The 18,577-nt window shown below is 43.6% G+C and overlaps 1 protein-coding gene across 2 annotated transcripts in view; it reads right to left on the bottom strand.

Moving 5' to 3' along the window:
- Positions 1-18,577, bottom strand: part of LOC110527641 (protein TMEPAI) — an 81,413-nt gene that overhangs the window by 52,797 nt on the left and 10,039 nt on the right. The gene's annotated exons all lie outside the window — the stretch shown is intronic.

The raw sequence follows: 18,577 nt of genomic DNA on the forward strand, positions 1-18,577 counted from the left end.
TAAGAGACAGTAGCAGAAACATTATGTACAAAGCAAGGCAAAAAAACACAACATAGTACAATTGGTTTGGAGCCTATAAAACGGCAGCCATCTTCTCCCAATTAGCCCCTAATCTACTATACTACAAGGTCCTACTTTGTGCACATAAAGCAGAAAGGATCCCTAAACAGAGATCTGCAATATCCTACACTCACTTTACCTATATTCACCCCTAAACTAGTAGACATTTGTCTGATTCATTCCGGCCAGTTTCAGACAGGACCCCGGGGCTGCCCGCCTGCCAGCCACTGTGGATAATAACTAAATGACAAAAAGAGACACCACCTGTAAATGGGTATAAAAATAGTGAGGGCCCCCATGTGATCTCCGTGACTTTTACACTGGGCGGCAAGAGAAGGTTAGTGTGACTATGAGTGTACGCCGTAGAGGGAGGGGTGGCAGGGAGGGGCGTTGGAGTGACAGGGGGGGTTGTATTTATAGAAAGGGGGAACCTCTGCTTAACGAGTGTGAGAACTCGTGCCAGATGGGCAGTGAAGGATCCTTTGGCTTTACATGTACAGAGAGAGGGTGGCCTTGTCATTTTAAAAAGGGGCACTGTATTGAATATAGGTGCCCCTGTGTCCTCATTGGTTCAGCTGCCACTCTTTCCTCATGGGGGTGCTTTTTGTGTGTCCTACAGACCTAGAATCCTTTAAACCAAGAGCCCTAGCTACACAGAGTATAACAGGGCCAAAAGGACTCGGAGCTCATCTGGGTTTGCAGACTAGCTTCTAAGCTAATCCTGCAGATAGTGTACTGAAATGACTCGACAGAGCCGAAGCACTGCCAACAGACAGACACAAAAAAATGATCCTGTCGATAGTTAAAATCTTCAGGGGCCTCATTTGTAAAAAAAAATATATAAAAACTGAGCTTGACGTAATAATATAATTTCCTCCAAGCAAGCCATGCATACACACATCTAGTGGTTGAAGAACTGTCTTGAAAGCAGGCAAGTAGGCCTAAGTATTTTGTGCAAATGGGGGATATGATGACATGCTTATTCATTGAAACATAATAACAAGATTCAGGCATTTGCCATTAGATGATTTTTGGAATGGGTAGTCTGAAATATATTTTCGTAAATGTGAGTGAATGTTTCAGTCCAAGAGTCTCTCTTCTCTGGCAGTGCTGCATCAAGCAGTAACAAAAAAAATCAGCTGCCGGGTGGTCCCAGAGTTGAGAGAGAACTTGGGTAAATGCATTGGCGCAATTACAAATGTGGACTGACGATTTACAAAAACATAGGCACGGTGGACTTTCGGTTTGTGTCCCTCTAAAACCAGACCGAAAATAAATTCTAAATAACAAACTGGCTTTATTCACCACAGTGTGAAAGAGTGACAGACCCTCTATATAAAGTGAGTTTCTGAAACAGAATGAAAGAGAGTCCAGAGAGGATAGGGAGGAGAAAAGGGTTGCCCATATATTCAAGACCTGAGCTACTTCATTTATTTATGAAATGTACTAGTTTATTTAGGCAATGTAATATACACTGCTCAAAAAAAAAGGGAACACTTAAACAACACAATGTAACTCCAAGTCAATCACACTTCTGTGAAATCAAACTGTCCACTTAGGAAGCAACACTGGTTGACAATAAATGTCACATGCTGTTGTGCAAATGGAATAGACATCAGATGGAAATTATACGCAATTAGCAAAGACACCCCCAATAAAGGAGTGGTTCTGCAGGGGGTGACCACAGACCACTTCTCAGTTCCTATGCTTCCTGGCTGATGTTTTGGTCACTTTTGAATGCTGGCGGTGCTTTCACTCTAGTGGTAGCATGAGACGGAGTCTACAACCCACACAAGTGGCTCAGGTAGTGCAGCTCATCCAGGATGGGACATCAATGCAAGCTGTGGCAAGAAGGTTTGCTGTGTCTGTCAGCGTAGTGTCCAGAGCATGGAGGCGCTACCAGGAGACAGGCCAGTACATCAGGAGACGTGGAGGAGGCCGTAGGAGGGCAACAACCCAGGAACAGGACCACTACCTCCGCCTTTGTGCAAGGAGGAGCAGGAGGAGCACTGCCAGAGCCCTGCAAAATGACCTCCAGCAGGCCACAAATGTGTATGTGTCTGCTTAAACGGTCAGAAAAAGACTCCATGAGGGTGGTATGAGGGCCCAACGTCCACAGGTGGGGGTTGTGCTTACAGCCCCAACACCGTGCAGGACGTTTGGCATTTGCAAGAGAACACCAAGATTGGCAAATTCGCCACTGGCGCCCTGTGCTCTTCACAGATGAAAGCAGGTTCACACTGAGCACGTGACAGACGTGACAGAGTCTGGAGACGCAGTGGAGAACATTCTGCTGCCTGCAACATCCTCCAGCATGACCGGGTTTGGCGGTGGGTCAGTCATGGTGTGGGGTGGCATTTCTATGGGGGGGCCGCACAGCCCTCCATGTGCTCGCCAGAGGTAGCCTGACTGCCATTAGGTACCGAGATGAGATCCTCAGACCCCTTGTGAGACCATATGCTGGTGCGGTTGGCCCTGGGTTCCTCCTAACGCAAGACAATGCTAGACCTCATGTGGCTGGAGTGTGTCAGCAGTTCCTGCAAGAGGAAGGCATTGATGCTATGGACTGGCCCGCCCGTTCCCCATACCTGAATCCAATTGAGCACACCTGGGATATCATGTCTCGCTCCATCCACCAACGCCACGTTGCACCACAGACTGTCCAGGAGTTGGCGGATGCTTTAGTCCAGGTCTGGGAGGAGATCCCTCAGGAGACCATACGCCACCTCATCAGGAGCATGCCCAGGCGTTGTAGGGAGGTCATACAGGCACGTGGAGGACACACACACTACTGAGCCTCATTTTGACTTGTTTTAAGGACATTACATCAAAGTTGGATCAGCCTGTAGTGTGGTTTTCCACTTTAATTTTGAGTGTGACTCCAAATCCAGACCTCAATGGGTTGATAAATTTGATTTCCATTGATCATTTTTGTGTGATTTTGTTGTCAGCACATTCAAATATGTAAAGAAAAAATTTCATTCATTCAGATCTAGGATGTGTCATTTTAGTGTTCCTTTTATTTTTTGGAGCAGTGTATTTGCTTAGGCTTGGCCAATTTAGTATGCTATTTCACAGCATAAAGATATATTTGTCAGCATAAAAGCTGAGTGACTCACTAATTCGTGGCTTTGTATCAAAAATAAATAAGAACCAACATTTTTTCTGATGGTCTTTAAAAAATAGATGTTTTGACCAAGTTAATCTGCACAAGTTGTGTGTTCAATTATTTGTGACATTGTGGTTACAATGAAAAATGTCAACTTAATAAATAAAATAAATTATATTCAAAAAGAATAATCAGATGCGTGTTGTAAGATTTTATTTTATCTTTATAGACAATTCAAAACATACAAATAACAACTATATCACACCTGCCCAGACCCACCTGCTCACCCCCCCATCTCCAGCGCCCGCATCACTCTCCACCACATGGTCTCAAACTGCACCATTTTGTTGCTTTCTGTCGCCCACACGCACTTTTTATTTGGATAATAAAGCATTTAAAGGCTGACATTGGTTGATTTTCAGTTTTTTTAAATTATACATTTTTTAAAGATGATTGACGAGGAAGGTATCGACCAACCCATCTCACTGTACACTATTATGTCATTTCTTGAAATATGCAGACAGGTGGATTAAAAGTTCATTTCCATTGTAATACTTCTGACAGCAACATTTCTAACTCCACCCATAATGTTTATAGCATTCCCAGAAGGTATGGATTATTATAACCCAATGGAAAATGAACCTGGTAATCTAATTTAAATTTACTGCAGGGCTAAGACCTATTGGCTTAACCTTCTGAATTAATGATTTTATTGAAGATAAAAGTTCAGAGAGCCGATTCGTTACCCAACAAAATAATATCAATTTATTTAGCCTAATTGTTTTTATGACTACAGACAGTAGGCTATTATTCATATTTTCCTGCATGTCTATTCAACATTTGGATAAAAAGAAACCATACCATGAATTAAGAACAGATAAATATTTGTTTTTCACAATGCAATGCGGCACATCGACAACTCAAATCGCTTTAAAGAGCCTTCTAATATTAGACAAAACTAGAACTTCAAAAATAGTCTGGATTTCTTCAAATTGCTGTGCAGGAAAAGGATGTTCTCCACTGTGCCTGGTCATAGGCTCGCAGCTGGTTTCTCTTCGGAAACCACACATCCATCTGAAGGTGATGCTTTATCCTTTGGGACCACACAATTACCAGGTGGACAGTAGGCCTCTTGAAACGATAGAGGAAAACAACAAGATCCACAAGTATTATTTCACAATAGCTGGCCTTATGTTATCTATAGTTTGGAGCTGCACTGTCCCACTTTGTGGTGGATAAAGTCCACTCTTCGTTTATGTAATGGGCTGTAAAGGCACAAGTATCCTATTTTTCAAAAATTGTCTGTCCATATGTCAAGTGTAATTGCGCCGTTGTATTTACCCAAGTTCTCTCTCAACTCCGGGACGACTCAGCAGCTAATTGTTTATTTTTTTGCTTGATGCAGGACTCTAGTGCGATAGGAGAGAGTGACTGAAACATTCACACCTCCATTAATTTACAAAAGGTAGTCTAATAGCTTGTCTAGGTGTGAAAAATCCCCCAATTTGTGCCACAGTTTAGACTACCAACAGATGATGTGCTCAGAGTTGAGTCCTATTGTATTTGTATTGTAGCCTATTGGCCAAAAAAGGGCAAACTTGCAATGTATGCGATGCTTAAGTACTCTAAAGTTTTACATTTCTAATTCAGTATAACAGACAAGATTTACCCTAACAAAAAATGCATCAACCCCTTCAAATATATACATTTATTATAATCCACATAATAATTCAAACAAAATTAGCTGTAGCGAGATGAGACACTGCATGCTACAGACAATCAGAAAGAATGTGTCTTTAACCCTGCATTATAATATAACTTATTTTGAATGAAAGACAGGAATGAGTGGCTCACTCAACCCTATGCTGTTCCTGCTTCTGTTGACTATTTGAGTGTTTGTTTAATATCCTACTGATTCTGTGATCCCCAAGTCTCATGCAACCACAAAATGTTGGATAAAGCAGTTTCAAAAATCCGTCTATTTTCAAACTACTGTGCAAGCCTTTACAATTTTGTTTCATTAGAACAGACTATGTGGTATTACTTATACTTTATTTAGTATTGTTTACACTGTTCCAAACTGGCAGATACATTATATTGTAATCTAACAGCACCAGTTTGTCATGCAACAATATCTCTTGCACTTCTGAAAATGTTTTTACATGAGGCCTTGGATTTGGAGTTGTTGAACGGGAGTGAAAAAATGTATTAGAATTTAATTTGAATGAACTAAATGACGAGGATGAAGAAGAAGAGAGTGATTGTATTTAGAACAATAGTGTAAGAATTCCTCTTCCTCTGTCCACTCAAAAAAACATGTTTGTACTTTGTCAGAAGAAGCTGTAACTGGACCATTGCTTATGTAACGGATGTGAAACGGCTAGCTAGTTAGCGGTGGTGCGCGCTAAATAGCGTTTCAATCGGTGACGTCACTTGCTCTGAGACCTTGAAGTAGTAGTTCCCCTTGCTCTGCAAGGGCCGCGGCTTTTGTGGAACGATGGGTAACGATGCTTCGTGGGTGACTGTTGTTGATGTGTGCAGAGGGTCCCTGGTTCGCGCCCGGGTATGGGCGAGGGGACGGTCTAAAGTTATACTGTTACACTTATTACTTAATAAAACTGTTGTTACACTGTAAGGTTTTTATCTAAGAGAAACGAAAAGTGTCTGTTAAAGTCCATTATATTCTTCAAATATATGTGTTGACTGAATAAAGGCAAGTGATATCTGCTAAATTAACAAGTTGATGGCGAAGCCATAAAGCCTCCGCAACTAAACACAGATACAAAAAAATCTAAAAGGTTTCCCATATTTTCAAGACCTGAGCTATTTATTGTAGGTGTTTTATTTATTACATTTACTTGTGGAATGTTCCCGAATAGATAACAACAAAAATAATAATCTGATGGCATTGGTAGAGTCGGCTGGAGAATGGACTGAAAGTGCACTGCACTGTAAGTACGCAACAAAGCTTTGGGACAGGTGTAAATGGTTTAGCAGCCTTCCCAATAAATTGGAATACAAAATAAGCCATCCACCCTTGATGCGCAGTCAGCAGGACCATAGACTTGCTGATTTTAGGGACTTTAAATGTATTAATGGATGTTTGCGAGGCATGTTACTTCATCCATCGCTTTGCACAGCCCAAATATGCATTGTTTTCTAACCACATCTGGATGGATCCATAACAAATTCATATGGGAATAAATATCACTGAATGACAGAAATATTGGAATAAATTAGAATAATGAAGGCAACAAATTGTTGCTTACTGGAACACCCAAATCATCCAATTGTTATAATAGGATTTGAAGCAATAGCCTACCTGCGTGTGGTTAACTATTTCAGCAGGCCCAGGACTGGGGACCGTCGCTGGAGGCTCCGGACTGCGGATCAATACTGGAGGCTTCGTGCCTTGGATCCTAACTGCAGGCTCCGGGCCATGGATCATTACCGGAGGCTTCGGCCATGGATCATCACCGGAGGCTTCGTGCCATGGATCATCACCGGAGGCTTTGTGCCATGGATCATCACCGGAGGCTTCGGGCCATGGAGCAGGCACAGGACTCACCAGGCTGGGGAGGCTTGGTTCTTGGAGCAGGCACAGGATACCCTGGGCCGTGGAGGCGCACAGGAGGTCTCAAGCGTAGAGCCGGAACAACACGTCCTGGCTAGATGGTTCCTTTCGCCCGGCAAATGCGGGGCGCCAGTCCAGGACGCACTGGGCTGTGCAGGCGCACCGGAGACACAGTGCGCAGAGCCGGTGCAGGATATCCTGGGCCGTAGAGACGCACTGGAGGCCAGATGCGCTGAGCCGGCACGATCCGTCCTGGCTGGATGCCCACTCTAGCCCGGTCGATGCGGGGAGCTGGAATATAGTGCACCGGGCTATGAGTGCGTACTGGAGACACCGTGCAGATCACTGCATAACACGGTGCCTGACCAGTCACACGCTCCTCACGGTAAGCACGGGGAGTTGGCTCAGGTCTCCAACCTGATTGTCTCAGGTCTCCAGCCAATCTCCTCGTGTACCCCCAAACATTTTTTTGGGGCTGCCTCTCGTGCCTGCTCCACTGTGCCAACTCCTCGTACTGTCGCCGTTCTGCCTTCGCCGCCTCTATCTCCTCCCTTGGACATCCGATACTCTCCAGCCTTTTCCCCAGGGTCCCTTGCCTTCCAAGATCTCCTCCCATTCCTCCAGAAAACGCTGCTCCTCCCGGCCACGCAGCTTGGTCCGTTTGTGGTGGGTAGTTCTGTCACGAACGTCATCAGGGAAATGATCGGACCAAGGTGCAGCGCGGTGAGCGTACATTTATTTTTTATTGATAAATGTCGCCAACAAAAACAAGAAACAACAAAATGAACGTGAAGCTTACTAGGGCTATACAGGCCACGAACAAAGTCAACTACCCACAACTAAGGTGGCAAAACAGGCTGCCTAAGTATGATTCACAATCAGAGACAACGATAGACAGCTGTCCCTGATTGAGAACCATACCCCGCCAAAACATAGAAACCGAAAGCATAGAAACTAGAATGCCCACCCTAGTCACACCCTGGCCTAACCAAAATAGAGAATAAAAAGCCTCTCTATGGCCAGGTCGTGACACCAACACAGTAAATAGACCGGTAGCTTAAAGTATTGCTGTGCGATAGGTGCACAACACCATAAACCTATTTAATCTCACAGTCTATACCAAGGGAAGACAGAAATAAAATAATTGATTGATGAACAAAATATTGAACAACAATAAAGTATGTCATTTGCATAGGGGGGCGGGCGGTAGCCTACTTTTAAATAGTTTCCAATATAGAAGAATCTTGCAAAATGTCCGGACAGGCACTTACTGTAGGCAGCATAAATGTTTAGTTTGAAAAAGTTACAGCAAAATATAAAAACATTGTGCTCACACCTCTACAGAAATTTGATCCAATACGTCATTGCTCTTTACTTTACTAACTGGCATGGCCTAAATCCAATAGCGGCAAATTATAAAGGGCATTATTGTCACCATGAAAGGTGAACGGGAGGGCATTTGTTTTATGCTTGTTCATAGGCGTACATTTTTATGACAGGTCTGGTTTATAATGGTAAATGTGTATGTATGGCATGAGCAGATATTTAGTTTGAAATGTACACATCGGTTAAAAATGAAGCCTCAGGTGATTACGTTTTCATTACAAAATGTGTTGCAACAACAGTGTCTGTGTCCATCTGGCATCTTTGAAGGTATTGTTTGGGAATAATTGCAACCGAGTGATGGGAGATAAAAGAAAGACGTATCTCTGTGAAAGTTTGTTCGTTAAAGGAAAGAAAAGCCCTTCCGTTAACGTTGATCTTTCCCAAGTTGGCAAGATGTGCTGGTGGCATTCGCTAATGCGAGCAGAAATTTTGACTCTACTCACCCAGATTGCTCGCACACACTCACAAAAGCACTGACCACTGTTATTAGTGCCAGCAGTGATGTAGTGGCAAAAAGGGGGTAAACTATAAACTCCAGATGAAAAACCATCGATATGAACCAAAATATGACATTTTGGGGGTGCTGCTGAAATTGCATTTATTTAATCATTTCTTTGCACTTTTACCCCAAAAGAATGGCGTGCTTTACTTTGCACAACATTTATTATTATTTATTTTTATTTCACCTTTATTTAACCAGGTTAGCTAGTTGAAAACAAGTTCTCATTTACAACTGCGACCTGACCAAGATAAAGCGACACAAACAACAACAACAGAGTTACACATGGAATAAACAAGCGTACAGTCAATAACAAAATAGGAAAAAAAGAAAGTCAATATAGTGTGCGCAAACGGCATGAGGAGGTAAGGCAATAAATAGGCCTTAGTAGCGAAGTAATTACAGTTTAGCAAATGAACACTGGAGTGATAGATGAGCAGATGATGATGTGCAAGTAGAAATACTGGTGTGCAAATTTGCAGAAAAGTAAATAAAAACAAGATGGGGATGAGGTAGGTAGATTGGGTGGGTTATTTACAGATGGGCTATATACAGCTGCAGAGATCGGTTAGCTGCTCAGATAGCTGATGTTTAAAGTTAGTGAGGAAAATATAAGTCTCCAGCTTCAGCGATTTTTGCAATTCGTTCCAGTCATTGGCAGCAGAGAACTTGAAGGAAAGGCGGCCAAAGTAGGCGTTGGCTTTGGGGACAACCAGTGAGATATACCTGCTGGAGCGCATGCTACGGGTGGGTGTTGTTATCGTGACCAGTGAGCTGAGACAAGGCGGAGCTTTACCTAGCATAGACCTATAGATGACCTGGAGCCAGTGGGTCTGGCGATGAATTTGTAGCGAGGGCCACCTGACTAGAGCATACAGGTTGCAGTGGTGGGTGGTATAAGGGGCTTTGGTGACAAAACGGATGGCACTGTGATATACTGCATCCAGTCTGCTGAGTAGAGTATTGGAAGCTATTTTGTAAATTACATCGCCGAAGTCGAGGATCGGTAGGATAGTCAGTTTTACGAGGGTATGTTTGGCGGCGTGAGTGAAGGAGGCTTTGTTGCGAAATAGGAAGCCAATTCTAGATTTATTTTTGGATTGGAGATGGTTAAAATGAGTTACCAGTCTAGCCAGACACCTATGTATTTGACCACATATTCTAAGTCAGAACCGTCCAGAGTAGTGATGCTAGTCGGGCGGGCGGATGCAGGCAGCGAACGGTTGAAAAGCATGCATTGCATACAGAATGGTGTCATCTGCGTAGAGGTGGATCAGGGAATCACCCGCAGCAAGAGCGACATCATTGATATATACAGAGAAAAGAGTCGGCCCGAGAATTGATCCCTGTGGCACCACCATAGAGACTGCCAGAGGTCAGTTAAGCATGGCCAGCTGTAGAGAAATGCTTATTGAAATTCTCGATTATCGTGGTGACAGTGTTACCTAGCCTCAGTGCAGTGGGCAGCTGGGAGGAGGTGCTCTTATTCCCCATGGACTTTACAGTGTCCCAAAACTTTTTGGAGTTAGAGCTACAGAATGCAAATTTCTGTTTGAAAAAGCTAGCCTTTGCTCTCCTGACTGACTGTCTATTGGTTCCTGATTTCCCTGAAAGTTGCATTATGCGGGGAATATTCGATGCTAGTGCAGTAGTTTTAAAGAACCAGGCATCCTCGACTGACGGGATGAGGTCGACATCCTTCCAGGTCGATTAGAAAGGCCTGGAAGGAAAGGCCTGCTCGCAGATGTGTTTTAGGGAACATTTGACAGTGATGAGGGGTGGTCGTTTGACTGCGGACCCATAGCGGATGCAGGCAATGAGGCAGTGATCACTAAGATCCTGACTGAAAACAGCAGAGGTGAATTTGGAGGGCAAGTTTGTCAGGATAATATCTAGGAGGGTTCCCATGTTTACTGATTTAGGGTTGTACCTGCTGGGTTCCTTGATCATTTGTGTGAAATTGAGGGCATCTAGTTTAGATTGTAGGACTGCCGGGTTGTTAAGCATATCCCAGTTTAGGTCACCTAGCAGAACGAACTCTGAAGATAGATGGGGTGCAATCATTTCACATATGGTGTCCATGGCACAGCTGGGAGCTGAGGGGGTCTATAACAGACGGCAACAGTGAGAGACTTATTTCTGGAGAGATTCATTTTTAAAAGTATAAGCTCAAACTGTTTGGGCATAGACCTGGAAAGTATGACAGAACTATGAAGGCTATCTCTGCAGTAGATTGCAACTCCTTCCCCTTTGGCAGTTCTATCTTGATGGAAAATGTTGTAGTTGGGGATGGAAATTTCTGAATTTTTGGTGGCCTTCCTTAGCCAGGATTCAGACACGGCAAGGACATCAGGGTTGGCGGAGTGTGCTAAAGCAGTGAGTAAAACAAACTTAGGGAGGAGGCTTCTGATGTTAACATGCATGAAACCAAGGCTTTTACGTTACAGAAGTCAACAAATGAGAGCGCCTGGGGACATGCAGGACCTGGGTTAACCTCCACATCACCCGAGGAACAGAGGAGTAAGTAGGATGAGGGTATGGCTAAAGGCTATCAAAACTGGTCGTCTAGTGCGTTGGGGACAGAGAATAAAAGGAGCAGATTTCTGGCCGTGGTAGAATAGATTCAGGGCATAATGTACAGACAGAGGTATGATGGGGTGCGGGTACAGTGGAGGTAAACTCAGGCACCGAGTGATGAGAAGCGGCTGCATCTGGACGGGCTAGTTATGCTGTGTGAGGTCATCACATGTGTGGGAGGTGGGACAAAGGAGGTATCTGAGGCATGTTGAGTGAGACTAGGGGCTCCGCAGTAAACTAAGACAATGATAACTATCCTAAACAACAGTGTGCAAGGCATACTGACATTTGAGAGAGACAAAGCGAGGCATAAAGTTATCACAGGTGTTTATTGGGAGAGTTTGCTAAGGCAACAAAGGGTAAGACAACAACAGCTAATCAGCTAAGACAACAACAACAGGTAAAATGGCGATGAACGGGCAGAGCGGTTCGGTTAACGACACACAAGGCCTGAGTTGGGGCCGACAGATAAACAAAATGGAGTACCGTGATTAATGAACAGTCCAGCAGGCATCAGCTATGTAGCCAAGTGATCATATGGTCCAGTGAACAGCAATAGATGGAACAGGGAAGCCGCGGGGTAGTCGTTACTACGCTAGCATGCAGAAGACACAGCGTTTAAAGTTAGCAGGCCAGGGTATGTAGAAGCATCTGCTCCGACGTCCGGCGAAGGCCGGTTGAGGGGGTACCGTGTTGACAAAGGGTCCATAAGGCGAAAGAGGTAATTGTAGTTGTAGTAATTTCGTTTTCTAGCTGGGAGATGCGCCTGGCTCGCGGCTAACTGGTGCTAGCTTCGGGGCAGGGGCGTTAGCCACTATAGCCATTTGTGTTTTGATGTGTAAAATGGCACATAACCTGCAAAAGTTTAAAGGGCAATTCCGCCACTTTTCAATCTCATATTCATTATCTCTAGCACAATACTCTGCTTTTTCCCCATTGAGCTGTTATCTATAGCAATAAGAAGGGTCTTAGAGCATTGTGTCACTTTATGCGGATGACATGCTACTTGACCAGGATCTACTGAAGAAATGTGGTAAAATATCCGGGTATAAAGGGAATATACAAAAAAGTTAATTGATGCCTATTAATCCTTCAGCCGTGCAAACAAATTTTTGTCATGTGCCCTTCAGAGTGAGTACATAGAAATGTAAGTACAACTAGAGATCTCGCCCCCTGGGTGGTCTAGCACTGCCGAACTTTCAATATTGCCCTGCGTCCTCTCTCTGCCTCCTCCTGTATTGCAGCTTGCCTCACCACTGTGTCACTACTCTCTTTTAAGCAGTTTAATACATGAGAGCTGTATATACATGAGATTAGGTCCAGCAGGCTGTTCCAACACAATGACATTAATTCTTACAGTGCAAAAGGCCCTTAGTTGACTCGAAAATGTCATATTCCATACCAATTTAAAAGAGAAACTACTTATTCATATTTTTGCTAAGATAACAGATTCTCTCAGGGGACCCCATTCAATTGCAGGGGATCCCACAAGGGTCTCCGATCCCAAGTTTGGGAACCACTGTATTACTAACCTCTCTCTCTGCTTGCTTCCTCTCTATGTGTATCATTTGCCTCCTGCATTGCAGTCTGCCACACCAGTGTCTGTCTCAATACTTTCTGTAAAGCAAAGTTATTTAGTTGAGAATTTACACTACCGTTCAAAAGTTTGGGGTGACTTAGAAATGTCCTTGAAAGAAAAGCAATTTTAGTTGTACATTAAAATAACATCAAATTGGTCAGAACTACAGTGTAGACATCGTTAATGTTGTAAATGACTATTGTAGTTGGAATATCTACATCACTCCTGTGTTCCAATGGCACGTTGTGTTAGCTAATCCAGGTTTATAATTTAAAAAGGTTAATTGATCATTAGAAAACCCTTTGGCAATTATGTTAGCACAGCTGAAAACTGTTGTCCTGATTAAAGAAGCAATAAAACTGGCCTTCTTTAGACTAGTTGACTATCTGGAGCATCAGCATTTGTGGGTTCGATGACAGGCTCAAAAGGGCCAGAAACACATCACTTTCTTCTGAAACTCGTCAGTCTATTCTTGTTCTGAGTAATGAAGGCTATTCCATGCGAGAAATTGCCAAGAAACTGAAGATCTGGTACAACACTGTGTACTACTCGATTCACAGAACAGCCCAAACTGGCTCTAACCAGAATAGAAAGAGGAGTGGGAGGCCCCGGCGCACAACTGAGCAAGAAGACAAGTACATTAGAGTGTCTAGACTGAGAAACAGACGCCTCACAAGGCCTCAACTAGCAGCTTCATTAAAAATAGTACCTGTCTCAACATCAACAGTGAAGAGGCGACTCCGGGATGCTGGCCTTCTAGGCAGAGTTGCTCTGTCCAGAGTCTGTGTTCTTTTGCAGATCTTAATCTTTTCTTTTTATTGGCCAGTCTGAGATATGACTTTTTCTTTGTAACTCTGCCTAGAAGGCCAGCATCCCGGAGTCAGCTCTTCACTGTTGACGTTGAGCCTGGTGTTTTGTGAGTTCTATTCTGGTTCTAAAGAAGGCCAGTTCTAACATAATTGGAAAAAGGGTTTTCTAATGATCAATTAGCCTTTTAAAATTATAAACTTGGATTAGCTAACACAATGTGCCATTGGAACACAGGAGTGATGGTTGCTGATAATGGGCCTCTGTATGCCTATGTAGATATTCCATAAACAAATCAGCTGTTTCCAGCTACAATAGTCATTTACAACATTAACAATGTCTACATTGTATTTCTGATCAATTTTTAATGAATGAATGAATTAATTAATTTGATGTTGTTTTAATGGACAAGAGGGGGAAAAAACAAGGGAATTTCTAAGTGACCCCAAACATTTGAACGTTAGTGTAAATGACCCTCTTTTGTAAAGACTACAGCTAGCTTAACTTCTTACGGCTGAAATCCCGTTAACGGGATCGATTTGACAACAGCCAGTGAAAGTGCAGGGTGCCAAGTTCAAACAACAGAAATCTCATAATTAAAATTCCTCAAACATACAAGTATTTTACACCATTTTAAAGATAAACTTGTTGTTAATCCCACCACAGTGTCCGATTTCAAAACGGCTTTACGACAAAAGCATACCATGCGATTGTTAGGTCAGCGCCTAGTCACAGAAAAACACAGCCAATTTTCCAGCCAAAGAGAGGAGTCACAAAAAGCAGAAATATAGATAATATTAATCACTAACCTTTGATGATCTTCATCAGATGGCCCTCATAGGGCTTTATGTTACACAATACATGTATGTTTTGTTCGATAAAGTTCATATTTATATCCAAAAATCTCAGTTTACATTGGCGCGTTATTTTCAGTAATGTTTTGCTTCCAAAACATCCGGGGATTTTGCCGAGAGCCACATCAATTTACAGAAATACTCATCATAAATGTTGAGGACAATACAAGTGTTATGCATGGTATTAAAGATGTACTTCTCCGTAATGCAACCGTTGTGTCAGATTTAAAAAAATCTTTACAGCTAAAGCACACCATGGAATAATCTGAATACAGCACTCAGAGACCAAAACAAGCCATACAGATACCCGCCATGTTGTGGAGTCAACAGGAATCAGAAATAGCATTATAAATATTCACTTACCTTTGATGATCTTCATCGGAATGCACTCCCAGGAATCACAGTTCTACAATAAATGTTTGTTTTGTTCGATAAAGTCCATCATTTATGTCCAAATACCTCCTTTTTGTTTGCGTGTTTAGTTCACAAATCCAAATTCACAAGCACTAGGTCCAGACGAAAAGTCAAAAAAGTTACATTACAATTTGTAGAAACATGTCAAACGATGTATAGAATCAATCTTTAGGATGTTTTTATCATAAATCTTCAATAATGTTCCAACCGGACAATTCCTGTCTTTAGAAATGAAAGGGAACGCAGCTCGCTCTCACGGCCGCGCAAGACTTAGCTCATGGCATTCTACCAGACACCTGGTTCAAACAGGTGTCTTATTCGCTCCTCCTTCACAGTAGAAGCCTGAAACAAGGTTCTAAAGACTGTTGACATCTAGTGGAAGCCTTAGGAAGTGCAATTGGACCCCATTTACACTGTATCTTGGATAGACAAAGACTTGAAAACCTACAAACCTCAGTTTCCCATTTCCTGGTTGGATTTTTTCTCAGGTTTTTGCCTGACATATGATATCTCTTATACTCACAGACATCATTCAAACAGTTTTAGAAACTTCAGAGTGTTTTCTATGCATATCTTAGCTATGGGCCTGAGTAGCTGGCAGTTTACTCTGGGCACCTTATTCATCCAAGCTACTCAATACTGCCCCCCAGACATAAGAAGTTAATTTCAGACAACGCTCCTGTTGAGGTCAGGCTCCGTTTAACGTTATCTATAAACTTCATCCTTCTAGCCAGCTAGGGAACGTTAGCTAGCCACCTGACTGAATATCAGCGACTATTTACCAGTTATACACTCATTCTCCGAGAGTCAGGTTTTATTGTTTGGGGGATGTCTGTTGACAGGGCAAGAGTCAAGGGACGTTCAAGAAAAGTGCCTTAGGTCCGGCATCTCACAAGCCCACTGTCAGCGGCATCTCTACTTGCCCCTTCTCTACTTATTTTACACCTGCTACATTATCTCTCACTGGGGTCAGGGGATATAGAGAGAGGAGCAACATTCTGTTAATATTATGGATCTCTTCCAAATAGGTTGGCGAGCTTCTCCGTAGTGTTTGTGTGTGTGCAGGCAGGCTAAATAAAGCCAGAATTACAGAGCAGAGTGGCCTGTAAAACAGCTGTGTGCAGCAAGCAGAGAGCCTAGATTCCTTGGCTGGGGTGAGATTGCAAAAGTCTGTGATGTGGTTTGCGTATTGCTATATAAATATAGTAATCCAAAAGAAGAAGATGGTAAAATGGAGGCCCTAGCAGAACAATAATGTGCCGTCTCTGCTCTGGGCAGGTTGAGATCTTTCTTTCTCTTTCTCAGTCTTCTTCCGTTTGGTTGTTTTGAAGAGAGAGAACTATTTCATTGAGAAAGTAGGGCTGTTATGGTGTGGAGTGGGCTGTGTTAAATGGAGAGAGAAAGGCAACTGGTGAAGCACACAAATCAGTGCTTCTCAGTGTTGTGGTTACAGTTTTGATGGAACAGTTCTGGATCCCGCAGTCACAAAAAAGGCACAAAATGTTCAGAGTGGCAAGGAAAGAGAGACAAAACGGAGGATGGTGAGTGAAAGAAGAAATTGTGTTTTTGTTTGGGATCTTTTGCAGAACGGAGAAGTACCTGTGTTTCGTGGTTGATACAGTGCTGTACCAAAATGCTTTGTCATAAAAATTCCCAGATGGGAGTAGGATGAGCTTGAAAGGTGTGTGTGTGCAAAAGTGTGTTTTTAGAACCAGACACAATAACCTTAAATGATGTGGTCAAACAGCCCCCCCCCTGTTCCAACACAACCGGTTCCAGCGTGCACAAACGCACGCACAGGCACACACAAATCCTGAGGGCTCGACAGACAGACAACCTCTGACAAGCGTCTAGGCTTGCTGCAGCTGCCCTCAGCTGAGCTCAATCCTCGCACACGCACCCACATGCACACACAATTAAACAAGGTCTCTGACCCAATTCCAGCCAAGGCTGTCCATAATAATGCTCTGCTCTGCCTTTTTAACAACACTATCAACAAGGCAGGTCCTATAGGCTCTAGTTTTGTCGCACCAGGAATACTGTTCAGTCGTGTGGTCAGATGCCACAAAGAGGGACCTCGGAGAATTACAAATGTCTCAGAACAGGGCAGCACATCTGGCCCTTAAATGTACACAGAGCTTCAATTAATGATATGCATGTCAATCTCTCCTGGTTCAAAATGGAGGAGAGATTGACTTCATCACTACTTGTTTTTGTAAGATGGGTTGACATGCGGAATGCACCGAGTTGTCAGTTTAAACTACGAGCACACACCTCAGACACCCATGAAAAGCTGCCAGGCAGATCTCGAGTGAAGAGCTTCAGCACAAAGTTTCACACTGTGGATATTGAATTTTAGGAGAGTTGATAAAGGGGAACACAGTGGCATGATTCTCAAAATACAGAAGGTATTCCACAGTACATCATCGGGAGAGAGGTGATGTGTGTGAGCTAGAAGGGTTTGACTGTTAGATGTGCACTTACTGTTGAACATGTGCGCACACACACACTTGTTCACACTCTCACACTCACTTACTAGCATGTATACTGTATACATGACGTGTGTGCAAACAAACACGTAAAATGACATGAACACACAAACATTATACACACACTGATACCCTCTCTCTCTTCTATCTGTCCCTCTTTTCCCAGAACTGAATAACCCAAATAAATGCTAACTCCCCCAAAAAAGTATTCAGTCTGGCACTCTGGCCAGCATCAGACAACAAAGGCCATGCATGTTAGTGCCTATCCCCTAGGGAAACAACTATTATCCATACAGAGAGCTGAGACCCTTTAATATGGACAACTAGTTGGTTCCAAAGTTGTGTTTGTTCCCGCAATTGCATTTTGAAATGTTATAAAATCACGAGGGGCACATGAGAGTGGAAAGAGCATGTGAGAGGCTCGCTCATTACAGCCGCTGGCCCCAGCGAAAGAGGCAGGCGCAGCGGCAGGCCAGACACTTTTATTACAGGAATCATGAGGATAATGCACTTTACTGTTTAATAAATAGACGTTTTGATCAAGGTGACCAGGTAGAATGTGCAGCTCCCACCATGTGATACTCGCACAGACAAGTTAAAGGGTCACAAAATGCGACTAAATGGTCACATTATGGAGCCCTACCGGGACTAGACTGATAACAACAGACGGGATGGGGGGGCAGGGTATATAAAGCATCATACATCTCGGAGCTCAAACTGCTTGCTCGCAAAGCCTTAAAATGCACCCTTATCCCTCACAGGCAAGTCCCCACATGTGCCCGATGGGACCCAAAGAGAGAGCCGTAGGGAGTTGAAGAAGAAGCAGGGCGAGGGAGTAAGTGAGTGAGTAAGGTATGCGGTCAGGACTCCCTTTGTGAAGTTTTGCTGCGAGGTTTTGCCAGGTCTTGTGACTTCACCTCATTTCCAATGCAAATGAAAGCTGCTTGGCTAGCTAGTGTGTCAGAGCAGATGAGTGAAGACTTCAAAGGGCAGAGGCCTGTGTTTTCTCTATGACTGGGAAGTGAATGGTATTGATGAGATCATCAATAATACTAGCTTAGCCTCCCGGGTGGCGCAGTGGTTAAGGGTGCTGTACTGCAGCGCCAGCTGTGCCATCAGAGTCCCTGGGTTCGTGCCCAGGCTCTGTCGTAACCGGCCGCGACCGGGAGGTCCGTGGGGCGACGCACAATTGGCCTAGCGTCGTCCGGGTTAGGGAGGGCTTGGTCGGT

Source organism: Oncorhynchus mykiss, chromosome 7 (assembly GCF_013265735.2).
Source record: "Oncorhynchus mykiss isolate Arlee chromosome 7, USDA_OmykA_1.1, whole genome shotgun sequence".
Classification (NCBI taxonomy): Eukaryota; Metazoa; Chordata; class Actinopteri; order Salmoniformes; family Salmonidae; genus Oncorhynchus; species Oncorhynchus mykiss.